The sequence below is a fragment of the Stegodyphus dumicola genome, chromosome 10 (assembly GCF_044657685.1).
Source record: "Stegodyphus dumicola isolate Sdum_Otavi_A_Nest chromosome 10, ASM4465768v1".
In the NCBI taxonomy this organism is placed as follows: domain Eukaryota; kingdom Metazoa; phylum Arthropoda; class Arachnida; order Araneae; family Eresidae; genus Stegodyphus; species Stegodyphus dumicola.
In genome coordinates this window covers 184300376-184314970 of record NC_140777.1, presented here as the reverse complement: position 1 = coordinate 184314970, position 14595 = coordinate 184300376, and the positions used below count along the sequence as shown (strand labels likewise).

Genomic DNA, 14595 nt, shown 5'->3' with positions numbered 1-14595 from the left:
TTTATAAACATGCACTTGCTTTTTCTTAGACAAAGACATTCTTTACTTCCTTCTACGAAGTAAAGGAAGTATTGTAATCACGAAAACTTCCGGGTGCTATATTTCAACGAAAATATCGATTTCGACTGCTATCGAATGCCATTTAACGATGTTTTTGCGTGACATCTGTACGTCCGGACAGAATAAAAGACTTTTACCGCACAAAATTATAAAACTGATTTAAAAGGAATTCAGAAGAGATATTTTTCGTGGCGTCTGTACGTACGTACGTGTATACGTATGTATGTATCTCGCATACCTCAAAAACGAGAAGCCTCAGAACGTTGAACTTTTGTATAAACGTCTGCTGTAACATGTAAATGTGCACCTCCCTTTTTGGTGTTAATCGGCAGCACCAAAGTATATAAATACCTCACTCTGTACTTGGTTCATTACACCCACTCTGTTACTCGGCTCGTTGAGTTCAGTTTTTTTTTTTTTTTTTTTCTTTTAATTCTTATATGTTCGTAAATTGTGCATTTTTTGCTTTGAAAAGGATTGAATTATGTTGTTCTTATCTTCCAGTTAAGGATTCTATGCCTTTAATTAACTTCCACGCAATAGTTTTAGAATTATCAACAATTAAAATGTTGTTTAATTTTTTACCATAGCAGCCAATATTTGTTGACATCTGACACTTAGCAGAATAGTGGATTTGTTTTAACTGAATTTATGTTTTGTATTTTTCTATATTTTTTTTTTCAAATTTTAATAAAGATATTTTGAGGTTTCGTGTGTTTCTGCCTTGTCACGAAATGACAACAGAATTAATTGAATGAGAAATCTATTTCTGAAGAAATTCGAGGAAATAAGCTTAAACAAAATGGAGAGAAAAATGCGTATAGCTTAATATTCCGTACAAGGAAGTCATTTGGTGTACACATCAGTATTTTTAAAATGCGAAAATGTTTAATAATACGCGCTATTCAAAGGAAGATATAAAACAACGGGAACTGACTTTGTGGCAGTCTTGTATATAAAGTTAAAAATGTCGAGAGCGCGATTCTATGCAGTTTAAATTCAAGTAGCAATTTTTATTGTTTTATCTTTTTCCACAGAAACTACAACACTGAAAAAACACTTTTAATACTGTTGTTGCTCACTTGTCTGACGTAGTCAGCCCAATCGACGAAATTCCTCTCTGCAAAGAAGGCCCCTGACTGCCGTTGGCAACAGCACCATTCAGGTGACAGTGCGATTTAACTTGACAATGCGACGCGTAATCGGAAAGTCCAGAATTCGAATGCCGGTGAGGGCACTGAAGACATTTCACGTCGCATGTAAAAATATATCTGTATGAATGTACGCCTGCATGAAAAACGTTAATAACTCTAAGAGTGGGACCCGAATTAAAAGATAATAAACGATAATTTGTTGCCACTAGGGTTTCGCGACTGGGTCACTTCCTTCCCAAGCGTCCTGTAAAAGGAGAGTATATAAGGTATTTTCCCCCTCCTTACCGCGTGCATCCGTGGTGTAAAAGGATAGAACGTCCATCTAGCAATCAGAAGGTCAGTTGCTCTAATCCCGCCAAAGCACTATATATTTTTTATGGACTTGCATCGATATAACAGAATGACTCTGTAAAGTGACAAGTATTTCACCATGAAATAAAAAAATAGAATTATTTAAATGCTCTAAAACTATATTATGAAAGTAAATAAGTATTTTCATTTTGATGAATGCGGACGAGAGGTATTAAAATATTGCTGCGTGCGAACGGTTTCGTAATAGATTGAATGCACAAGTCCAGAAGGGCTATTTATCAATTTCGTTTTGGCCTTTTGTGACGTTTCACTTTTCGAATTGTTGCCACCCAATATTAGAGCTTTGCATTATATTTAAAGAAATTAAATAATGAATAATATGCATAAATGCATGTATGTTTCTCGCACTGTGAAGAAACACTACTAGAGACATCCAATTTTGAATAACTTAGTCCACCATTCGAATAGGGACATTTGGAAGCCCAAATTTGTAATTTGTTTTATTATCTATTTTGTAAAACATTAAAGAATTTTTGATTGAGAAACTCAACGATTTCAAAGCGAGCAATTACAATATTGTACGGAGGAGGGGGGGAACACTTTTATCTCTAGTGCGCGAGACTGTGTATCGGAAATTCTAAGCCTCTTTTAAATATTTTGTGATAATGCTGTTGAATTGAATTTCGAGAAGCGCACCACTTAAGAGGTCGCTCGAGAGCGGGAGAGACGATGAAAAAAAAAAAAAAAATCTGAGGCCGTAACCTCAGAAAGAAATGAGAAATATATATATGAGTTATACGACGAATGGCTTTGTGGCAGAAATTGATGGGTATAAGATTGATATAAAAGTCAAATAATAAAGACACAATAACACGCCGAATAAATACTAATTCAGAAGTCAAACAAAAAACTGAAAATTTTGAAAAAATAACGCTGATTTTTGTTTGTTTGACTTCTGAATTAGAATCAAATAATAAATAATAAGAGTGGAACATGAAATAAACGCAACACCAAAACGTTAAAAAACGCCTTAGGACGTAATAAAATCTGAAATCTTTCAAATTTTTCTTTCTTTCTTTATACTTAAATGTACAATTCAACGTCTCTTGGGACCTCCACGGAAAATAAGATTACATTCGTAATTCGTAATGTACAAATGTAAATAAAATTCGCTGACTTATGTAAACGTATAAGATATCGTTTTTCTTTATCATAAAAATAAATTTTATAGAATTCGAAAATAAATCCATCATGATATGCATAATGTCTTTCTGCGATGAGAATTGTCCAGTTCGGCACAAAAAACCTTTCATGGGGACGTGAATAATAGTTCAAATTTGTTTCATAACTACTCACAGATTTTTGTATGTGATTAAAGATATGAGACTGTTTCCATTGAATATTATATAATAGCTTTATGTTCTGATATAAAATTGTTATCTCATTTTCTTGACGGAATGTGGTACTCATTTGAGTACAATAGCTATGCGGGATTTCCTGTAAATAAATACGTGTTGAGTTACGACTTCCTGGTCTGATAAAGCATTTAAATTTCGCTCTCACATCTTATTGATGTCATCAGAATATGCAAATATGCCACATTCTCTTTCAACATGATTAGGAGTAGGTGGAAAACTTTACTAGACAGCTTTCACACGAACCTTCGTTTAAAAAAAAAAAGAAAGAAACTTGTTATAATGCATTAGTTCTGAAATAAAATCTTTCATTCGCTATTCTTTCCACTACCTAGTTTAAATAGTAAAAACTAGCAATAAAATTACTAAATCATTGTTAGAGCATATTTCTATGATAAAATCGTCGTATCTCAGAATGAAAATTTTTAATGATTTTGTTAACGTTTCGCGTTTAGACTTTGTCGTCACACCCACAGCGGTTATATTTTTACATCGATAAGATTTAAACTACGACCATTATATCTTTTAACTAGACATTCTCTGGATAAAGTGGGTGTTCTCCAACAGTAGAAGACCCTTTAACTCTGCAATAATATAAATACGAAGGCAATAACATTTTTCAATTTATATGTAAGCAGACAAATGAAACTTGAATGAAGCTGAAATTTTGGCAGAACCTGCACATACATGCAAAAGCATAGGAAAACTACGCCGAAAAAGGGGGGAGGGCGGTGGGCAGTTATATATCTTTTATATTTCCCGTTCTACTGAGCCGATTGACGACATTCAACTTGCGTTTTCATGTCTCGAAAGAGCGACTTAGGATATTTATTAGATTTATATATAGCATTGTTCGAACATAGGTATTTTGACACAAAAATCGGACTTTTTTCCGAAATAACATATCAATTTTTTTCCATATTTCGATTCTACGACTCAAATTATGACTAAGTATTATATTTGATAAAATGTGGTGCGAAATGTACGAAGAAATTCAAAAATTTATATTGGCGGTTTTTTTTTTTTTTTTTTTTTTTCAGTTTGCGCCAAGAAATAATTTGGCGAAATTCGTAATTTATAGCAACCTCCTTACTTTCCTTTTCTTTCGCTGATGCACGAGTGGGAAAAGTTCCATCGTTCATTCTTTCAAATAAATTTAACAAACTTCGTAAACCACATTTTTGTTATTATCGCTTTTAATAAATACGTCAAATTTCTAAACGCGCCAATATATAAATTCACGTACATCTTGAAAACTTTTGAATAAAAACTCTAATTTTTTGCAGTTGTGCCTAGAAACACATCTAGATTAAGGTCATGTTAAATATTATCGGTTACAATAAAAAAAACGTTTCCGAATTATTTATAAAAAATATTAAAAAGTAAAAATTAAAAATAAATCGATAAAAAAATGGACGAATTTTATTCGGAATGAACATAAATTTCGAAATGTGAAAGCAAGTATCAAATGAGTTTAATAAAAAAAAAGATATTAATAAATATACCAAATTCATACAGGAGCTAAAATTTTGAGAGGAATCTTTTAAAAACAACCCACGGGATTTTCACGAAACTTGGAACAATTTGAGTCGTAGAAATGAAATATGGAAAAAATTGGTATATCACTTCAGAAAAAGTCCGATTTTTTGTCAAAACACCTATGTTAGAATAATGCTATATATAAATGTAATATATATGCATATATAATAAGTCGCGCTTTCCAGACATGAAAAACGCAAGTTGAATTTCGTCAATCGGCCCTGGAGAAAGGGAGATATAGAACTGCCCCCTTTTTTCTGCGCAGTGTACATTTTTTTATGGGAAACTAAACACGAAGTACTTTTAAAACGCAAGTGGAAAAATCTTTTCGAAAATAAAAAACAGTTTCTGGGAATTCTGCCATCAATGAGTAAAAAATTAAGTAATTGTCCTTTCATTTCTTCTATCGATGAATGTCATTCCAGCATTTCTTCTTTCAATAAAATTCAGACTTAAAAAATCTTTTATTATTGATAAATCGAATCAAATACATCGATGTTTAATTAGGTTTCGCATTTTGATTCGAAGTATGATAGTGGCGAGATGCTGTAACAATTTCTTAGCAGAAGTTATAAGAAATAATGTAAAATCAATGTTAATCAATAAATTCTTCCATTTCTTGTGTTTTCATATCAAAACACGTATCTTCTTAGTTCTCGACGCCGAGATAAATCGAAATGATATCGGAACAGATAAATAGCAGTAGTTAGTTGCTTTTTCGGCGATCCTTGCGACTAGTTGCTGAATTCGGACAGAGGAATTACTAATTAGGAAGCACGGAATTTTCCATTCTCGTTTTCAGAAGTTTTAATTATGTAATTTGAAAATAAATGTAATTGTTGTATGAACCTTGTGAGACAATGCAATAGCTTTCTTTATCTGCTTTTAATTATTTAAAGTTGTACTTTTAATCTTTCCTGTTTCTCTTATCCAATTAATAACTGCTAATAATAAGGATACAACATTATTTTGGATGTTGCCACAGACTAGTAAGCTAGCTGTTAAATTGTGTACCAAATGATATAACTTATAAAATAAAAGTTGCTGCAAAAGGTTTAAAAAAAAAGTAAATAAAAAGAAAAAAAATCTGAAAGCTTTCAGATTTTACATTACGCCCAAAAGGGCGTTTTTCTAACCATAAAATTGAGTTCGACAGCAATATCGCAGAATAATTTTAAAATGAGCATATCTTCAGAATTTCCGATACACAGTCTCGCACGGAGATAAATAAGGTTTTCTTTCTTTCTTTCTTTTTTATTTTATTTATTTATTCATTTATTTTATTTATTAACTTTTTTTATTTTTATTTTTTTTATTCCCTGCCCCCCCCCAGTGTTGCTACTGCTGGTTTTGAAATCTTTGACTTTTTTAATTAAACATTCGTTAAAGTTTTACAAAATATGAAATAGATAATAAAACAAATTCGAAATTTGAGCTTCCAGATGCCTATATTCGGGTGGAAACGTACGTTATTCAAAATTGGATGGCTCTAGTTACCATCGTTTTATCACAATGCGAGAAACATAAATATCATTATTTAATTTCTTCAAATATACTACAGGACGATAATATTGGGTGGCAACAGTTTGAAAAGTGAACCCACATTTATAGTGAACCGACACAAAGTGCCAAAACGAAATCAATAGCCCTTCTGGGCTAACGCTCCTTTGGGCTAATAATTTTATAATTAATTACAGTACAAATTATGTAATACATTTATTCACACATATATATATGTACAATACAAATTATGTAAAACAAAATACACTATATTTACAATGTAAACTCGACTAACAGGCCTGACAAGGCATTGAATGCACTTGATGAGCAGTTCTCAAATTGTGGACCGTGACGTACCGAGGAATCAGATGACACTTTTGGGTGGGTGCTAAGTTCCGAAATATTTTTTTGCTCATGGTATAATTATACATATTTACTTGTAATTACACAATTACTTATAAAGATAAGGATATGTAATTGTTATCAATACTTTTATGTATATCGCGATGAATCTTAACTCTATGCATGTGGGTTACGAGGTTAAGATAGCTTGGGAAACACTGTGCTAGAAGGTGGCAAGGATTCTTCAAGCTGTTTCGTAGGGGTATGGGGTTCAGAAGCCTAAAAAAGAAAAAGGAAGAATATCATGTATATTAAACATCTTACGGCTGATAAGATCCGTCATGCCATTGTATATTTAATATCTGTGTTTATGTGTCTCAATGTCGAAGATCGTGTGTGTCATGTGTTGTAACTGTGCTTAGCAGCTTACGTGCTTAATTGTTTAAACACGCAGTTTTTTTTTAGTAAGCGCCTAAAACAAATTCCAAAACTAAACGATCTTTCCGAATTAAACTGTCTCTGCATTTGTTACGTAAAACAAATTCTGGACGCTATTTTTGCTTTTGGCCATTTTTTCGTAACAGCGAAAATCCTCTTCGGAATTCAATCTGTAAGCAAAAACAGGTATTATTATAACTCTTGCGTAAAAGCGAAATGGCGAAAAGTAACTTTTTGCCAAGATATGGGGAAGTTCGCAATACCTTTGGCCGTGCAGGCATTCGCCGCGTAACTAATAACTGTTGAAATACGCATGTCTTCGGAATGTCAGTCTAATATAGCAAAGCATAATTTGTGTATGTTATTTGTCGCAGAATAACTTCAATAATGGCATTGCATTAGAATGCATGCGAAAGTTAAGCAAAATATTCTGGGCCAAAAAAGTTAAAATATACAAGTAGATAGGGGAAAAAAATTAAATAAAAGTTATTATTATTATTATTTGGAATCTTGCTCATAGAAAACTGATTCAGTAATTTTAAAACGACAATAGCGGTAAGATATAGCGGATGTAGAAATAATAGCGTTAACTTTAAATATTTTTTTGGTTATTACCAATTTATAAGGTTTCATTTATATGGCTTGAATTCAAATAAAGGCCCACCAGCGGCCGAGCGGTAAAGTCGCTGAACACTGGTAGTTCGGTCCGAGGTTCGAATCCCGCGAACGGACTGGCTGCATGGGCGTTTTCGTGGTTTTCCCCATGTGCAACGTGTATACGAGGCAGTTTCCCTTAGAAAGTCCTCCACGAAGGCATCCCTCCCTTTAGGCAGATAGCCCTAGTGTGCTTTGCCATAATTAAATAAACCAAACCAATGAATTCAAATAAAAGTTTTACCCGTTAAACTTCATTTTACTTCGAAAAATGAGGATTGTAGCATATTTTCTGTCAACATCTTAGCGTTTTTGTTCATTTAAAGCTATTTCGTGGTAATAAAGATTTCATTTTGTTTACTTGAAACTGTTTTGAAGGACAGTTTCAAGTATAAAGACTTATAAGACTAAATACACGCCAAAACATAAGCCGAAATGGCAAAAACCTTCTATCATTTCAAAAAAACTTCCTTAAAATGTCGCTTTTTTAATCTTTCAGGGTCAAAATCGCGAAACATCCTTTGTTGTGATGGTCAGGGTAAAAAAGGTCATTGCACACTACAAAGGCTTCAAACTTGTTTTCTCAAACGTATGAAGAACATCGAAATCCACTTGTAAATCCGTACATGTTGTTCTGTTTTCCATTCGGAACGAACAAGTTAAATAAATAAGTTCATTTTATTACCTTAACACAAAGGACATGCTAGTCACGAGAATTTTGAGTTGTTACTTGCAATAAAAGTTGGCAGCGATTCACATGAAGCATCATAATTTTCGAAACAAAGAAATGTCTTCGCCGTTAAGTTACATTTGATATCGTAGTGTTTGTTCTTCAGGTATTCCATACATTTGTTGAAATTATTTATTACTTTCATCTGTTTCAGAAAATCTTGCCTAAAAAGGGGAAAAAATTTGTAGGAATGATATTACTGGAATTATATTTGCTAGCGACGCTTAAAATCGAATGCATGAGCAGGATTAGTAATATATTACAGTGATAGTGATGTTATTTTAATTTGTTATAATTGTTGACTGAAAGTGATTTGTAAAAAGTACTTAAACTGTATAAAAATTAGGTTAAAGATTGCGCGTCGATTTTTAAACCACGAAAGCGAAATAATGTGTTCTCCCCTTAGAGTTCAACAAACTTTTTATCGAATATAATTCCAAATATGTATGCTACAGATAATAATTAATAAATTTTAATAAATCTGCCACCCTTTCATAAACAAACGTCAATAAAATTAAGGCAATTATATGTTGCAATAAAAACATAAATAAATAAATAAATAAAAGAAAATCTGAAAGGATTCAGATTTTAAATTACGTCCAAAGGGGCGGCAGTTTTTTTTAACATTTTGTGTGTTACTTTTTTTTATTAAATATCACGTTCTTCGCACTTAAACCGTAAAATTCGATTCAAGAGCAATATCGCAAAATAATTTTAAAATGAGCATATCTTTATTATTTCCGATACACAGTCTCGCGCTCGCGCGCTGGAGATAAAAAATGTTTCTTTTTCTATACAACGTTGCCATGGCTCGCTTTGAAAATCGTTGAGTTTTTAAACCAAAAATTCGCTAAAGTTTTACAAAACATGAAATCTATAATAAAACAAATTCCAAATTAGGGCTACTAGATGCCCATATTCGGTGAAAGATTACGTTATTCCAAATTAGATGGCTCTAGGTACCGTTGTTTTAATAACAACGTGAGAAACATACCTACATTTATGCAGATTCTTCATTATTTAATTTCTTTAAATATAACACAGGGCTCTAATATTCGGTGACAACAATTTGAAAAGTGATTTGCTGTTTATAGTGAATCAATGAAAAAGACCAAAACGAAATTAATAGCCCTTCTGGGCAACAAATCACCTTTGGGCTAATAAAGATATATTTAACGTATAAAATATACCTATTCATCTAAACTGAACATTGTTATCAATAGCATAATGTCATCGGTTTTCATTGAGAAACATTCTCTAAAAATTAAAAATATGCAAATTTTCAATTTCGGTGTTTTCGTTTATGATAAACAATGGATAATATCAACAGAGGTGTTTATCCGTCTTATGTTTGAAATAACATGCACGTTTGTCAATAAGCGATGAGCTGATAAAATGGCTAATTTATTTATATATTCTGAATTATAATGAACGAAATTTCTTGTGGGAAATGTCTTCAACAGATTGTTTATTAATGCAAAATTAAAAATCATTTCATATCACGCCCGTGAAAAGAGATTGGAGGACTGAAGCCTTAATATCACCTGGAGTCTTAATATTTCTCTTTAATCGCCACTACGTTTTTACTGTTAAAATCCATCTGAAAAGAGAATATTTGTTTCTATGTTACTTCAAGCGCTATTAATATATTGTTGCGACTTTTGCATTTAGATAGCTAATGTTAGTAGAATTATAATTAAAACTGTTTTATTCCCCCGTTCAGTGCAGCACTAGACGATATGTAAGAGAAAGCTTTGCCGAAAAAGTAAACTATAAGAGTATTTAATATTGAATTAATGGATATCTCCTTTATTTGTATTGAAATTAAATAGACTACCGTGTTAGCTGTAACCGTAATTCCATTCCCTTGTTGGTTTCCAGAAATTTCGAGAAGCAAAGAAATTATAAGGTATTTCTCCCGCCTTCTTGGTATGCCTTCGTGCTGTGGTGGTCTGCACGGTGGGCACGAATTCCAGCGGTCCGTGGTTCTATTCCCGGCGAAGGCGTTGCTCATTTTTCATGTCTGCCTGCTTCAAAATAATACCAAATATCTCTACAAAATTACTAGAACTCTCTCTTGACCTGCTGAAAGCTTTAAAAAGCCGGAGAGAAACATCTCAGCTCAGTTGCTTAGTTACTGCAGTTGTTTAATTAGCTGCTGCTGTTATTGTTTAGATTAGTCGGATTAGCTTTCTCTGCGCTTTGGATTGTGTTCCACTTAACGTTTTATAGTAGTTGAAAATGTAGCTCCTGATTATATTGCGTGATATTGTACGAATATACTCGAGGAAAAATTCAGGGTTCTGTTATATTTCTTTGGGATAAGAATAAATTTTTATTAACTTTCTAACGGACTTGTGCATTTGATCTATTACGAACCCGTACGCACGCAACAATGTTGTCGTAATAAATATTCCTTTAGTTTTAAATATTTGACATGATAATAATGATAAAATAAGGAACAGAAATAGTAGCATTAAAAGTAACTCTAACTTTTAAAAAACTTTCTAAACGATAAATTCTAAGTTTTCTGAATTCTAAGCTCTAAAATTAAGGAAAAGGCTGCATTTACCTTTCTTCCTTCTAAAATTTCGCACCCGGTTGTGCTTGACCTTACATAATTTCGGAAATCTGTTCAAGAAGTCTACATCTCAAAAAGAAAAAAAACCTTTTAATTTCATAATAATTCAACGTTAATATATACAGAAACTCTGAATCGAAAATACAGCCCACATCTAACATCTCTTCTGTTAAGAAAACTGTCTATTCGTGTTGCCAAAAGTTAATAACAAAAAACAAAAAATAAATAAATAAATAAATAAAATAAAGTCATTTCATCGCGCGCCATCTAGTGAAAACGCCATCTAGTGTGTGTTTATTAATTTATTTTATGGTTTTTCTTTATAGCCGTTTTCGACACTAACTGTATTCTGAAATCTGAATGTCTGAAGTGCCAACACCTCGGGTTATGTAATGGCTACCGTAGCCAGTTTTCCAAATTTTGGGATCCGGTTTGGATCCTTCGTAAAGCATGCATGTATGTGACTGTAATGTAACTGAAGTATGTAGTGTAACTTAATATGTACTGTAACTCAGAGGCCATGGGGTCCTTAAAACCTCTCTAGGCAAAATTAATTTTGAGAGACTGTTGGTAGAGCAAGAAGCATACAAGTATCCCCTTAATCCATCCTCTGGAGCTTTCGGTCAAATTTGCCTTGGTGCTTAAGCAGATACAGAGCCTATCTTTGCCTAAATTAAGCAATTCAGTCCGCTCAACAACAGAAAGTACTTCCGAAGAACATAATTAGAAATGCTTTTTCTTTAAAATAAAATTCCTTAAAAACGCTTTTATGTAGCATAATGGTCCATATTTTTCTGAAATGATTGGTCTAAACTGGCATTATATTGATTGCTCACTGAACTAACGCCAACTTCCAGCACATGCCAGTGAATATCTATTAATGAGTTAAAAAAAAATATCTAGCTTACAAGATCTGCATGTTGATATTTGTATTGGATACCTTTTACACCAATATCCTGTTAAAAATGCAGAATACCCAAATATATTAGAGCTATGCATAAGTTGAGAAACTAAAGATAAAAATTGCTCACAAATTTTTGCGTCTGTATATCGCATATCGTGATACTTTGCAAGTAGAAAGCTCGAAAAATTACAAAAAAGAAAGAGAGGTCGTTCTAAAACAAGTACTTTGTGTTACATACACGAAGGCATTGTTTCATAATTTAATAGCACGTTTCTCATGAAAATCAATGACATGTATTTGTTAGACATGTATAAACCATGTCTATGAATGTCTAACCTATATGAATCTATTTATTACCTTGTAGAGTCATTAGGTTATTTTAAAGCACGTGAAAAATGAGCAATGCCCTCGCCGGGACTCGAACCCTGGACCTCTCGAATACGCGCCGAGTGTGCTAACCGTTGCACCACGAAGGCATACAGAAGGGAAGGAGAAAATACCTTATACACTCCCCCTTTTAAAGGGCGACTGGGGTTTACGGGACGCGTAATGGCAAACCGCACATTGAGTTCATCAACGTTAACGAAATTCCCATCCTGCGCATGCTCATTGGTTTACCGTTGGCGTGGGAGGAAATACTGGCGACTGTTGGGGGGGGGGCATAAGCAACCCTACACAAGTCTGCGCGTGATGTAGGCCTTATCGACTGTTTACAATTGCAATACTACCGAAATTTGTTTGTGCTTAATGCATTTGCTTCTGTTTCATTTCATTTTGTTCATAAACGTTATGTTTAATATCAGTTATTTATAATTTCCTTGACTTTAATTCAGTAATTTAAACTGTATTTATTCTTTAATTTGTTATATACGAATGGACCGTACGGTAAATACGCAATTGCTTTTATTCCTCAAAAGTAAATATCTTATATATCTATCTTTTATTCCTCAAAAGTATAAATCTATAATCAATAAAGATTCAGCTAATATATCTTGTAATGTTCCCTGTTTTGTAATCATTCTTAAATGAAAATTTGCGTAATTTACAATCGATATTTACACTCTAAGTAATGGAGCAACTTACAACATAATAAGTTTCAAAATCTCTAACTGTTTATGGCCAGATAACAGAATATCAAGCACACACCCTATTTACTTCTTTTAAAATTGTACCGTGATGTAGTAATTGCGCCCAATTTTCTTCTGGGAAATTCATTTAACATTGATCAACTGAATGTGCAGTTTGCCATAACGCTTACGGGGACACAGTCGCCAAATTCTGGTGGTGAGGAATCATCATCCACCTCCTTTTAGTTCGGGCGCCATTGTAGAGTCATTTAGAATTTGTTCGATGCCAGGAATCTGAAGAAATCTGCAACGCCCTCGCCGGGACTCGAACCTGGAACTCTCGAATACGCGCCGAGTGTGGTAACAGTTACACCACGAAGGCATGCTGGAAAGAGGAAGAAAATTCCTCATAATCTTAAGCCCCTCTGGTAATCTGTAACGCTTTACGTGCAAATAATTTATGTTCTTGCATGTTAAAATGAAACAAGCCTAACAGCCAGGGAGTAGTAATAAAATTGAAGACATAGCTAAGGACTTGCGTACTAAATTTTATCGCCACTTGTCGTTTATAAATTGTCAAACGTAACTAAAGTGTTGAAAACTGAAGCTAGCTGTTATCGGTGATTATGATGGTTTTATAGCATTTCGAAGCTTGTCCAAATAGAGACCCTTAATTCATAAACTTCCTAATTTTCAATAAATGTCATACTTAGTACAGGATAAGAAATGTCCACTGACTCAATTAGCATGACGGTAATACAGTTATTTTTTATGAAGTGAAATATGGCACAAATGAGCCGCAACACATTAGCAACAGGTCATAAAGATTCATTCTACAGTTACATGAAGATGACGATATCAACCTTTTTTTTCAAAACTCTAGTTCCTCTTTTAGTCATTTATGATGTATTGGATAACGAGACCCTGAAGTCGGCTATGTTCGTGAAAACTAAAAAAAACCTGCAGAAGTAAATAAATCAGTGTTTGGGTGTGCAGACGTGTATCTTAGATGGGCAGATCCTGATTAAATATAAGGAATATATTATTTAGAATGAAAGTAGAGCCATCCTATTTTACATGAGGTACATTTGCACCGAAATATGGGCATTTGAAATTTAAAGTTTGTTTCATTATTGGTTTAATATTTTGTAAAACTTAACCAAATTCTTTATTAAGAAACTCAAGGATTTCAAAGCGAGCCGTGACAACGTTGTACAGAAAAAACATTTATCTCCAGCGCGTGAGACTGTATCAGAAATTCTAAAGATTGGCTCAATTTAAAATTATTTTGCGACATTGCTGCTGAACTGAATTTTATGGTTTAAGTGCGAAGAACATGATATTTAATAAATAAAGGTAACACACAAAATGTTAAAAAAGCCACCCCTTTGGACGTTTAGTACTCAGTATGTTGCATTCAACGAAAGAAAAGTTCGATTTGAGATCAAGTTGTAATGCGATGAGAAAAAGTAAATTTTGGAAAATTAAATTAAAAATAAATATTTAAATGATCCCCGAAACTACGTATTTTATAGTCTGAAGTTTCGAAAACAATCTGGTGAGAGTAAACAACACAACTTAGAGTCTGGATAAAAGTACGGTCTTGGGTTTGAATGGATTTCATTGTTGAAATAAAACCGAAAGGGATATTTGATACTGACTGAATTAATGACAATACCGATTGTTTCTACAGTTAAGATTCTTCATCTTACTGGACAGATGCTTCTCGGAGATCGTAGGCGGGCTTTCAAAATCCCCTTCAAAACGATGACCCTGATAAACCTCGGAAATGACTGACCCCGCGATCCTTGAACATTTGATCTGGAACACCTGTACAAAAGAAAAAAAAAAAAAAAAAGGAAATCCACCACCTTGGCACATATCGCTGCATTTAAAGCC

General features: G+C 33.2%; 1 protein-coding gene across 1 annotated transcript in view; it reads right to left on the bottom strand.

The window, feature by feature from the left end:
• Positions 1 to 14595, bottom strand: part of LOC118203765 (uncharacterized) — a 392790-nt gene that overhangs the window by 138281 nt on the left and 239914 nt on the right. The window lies entirely within an intron of this gene.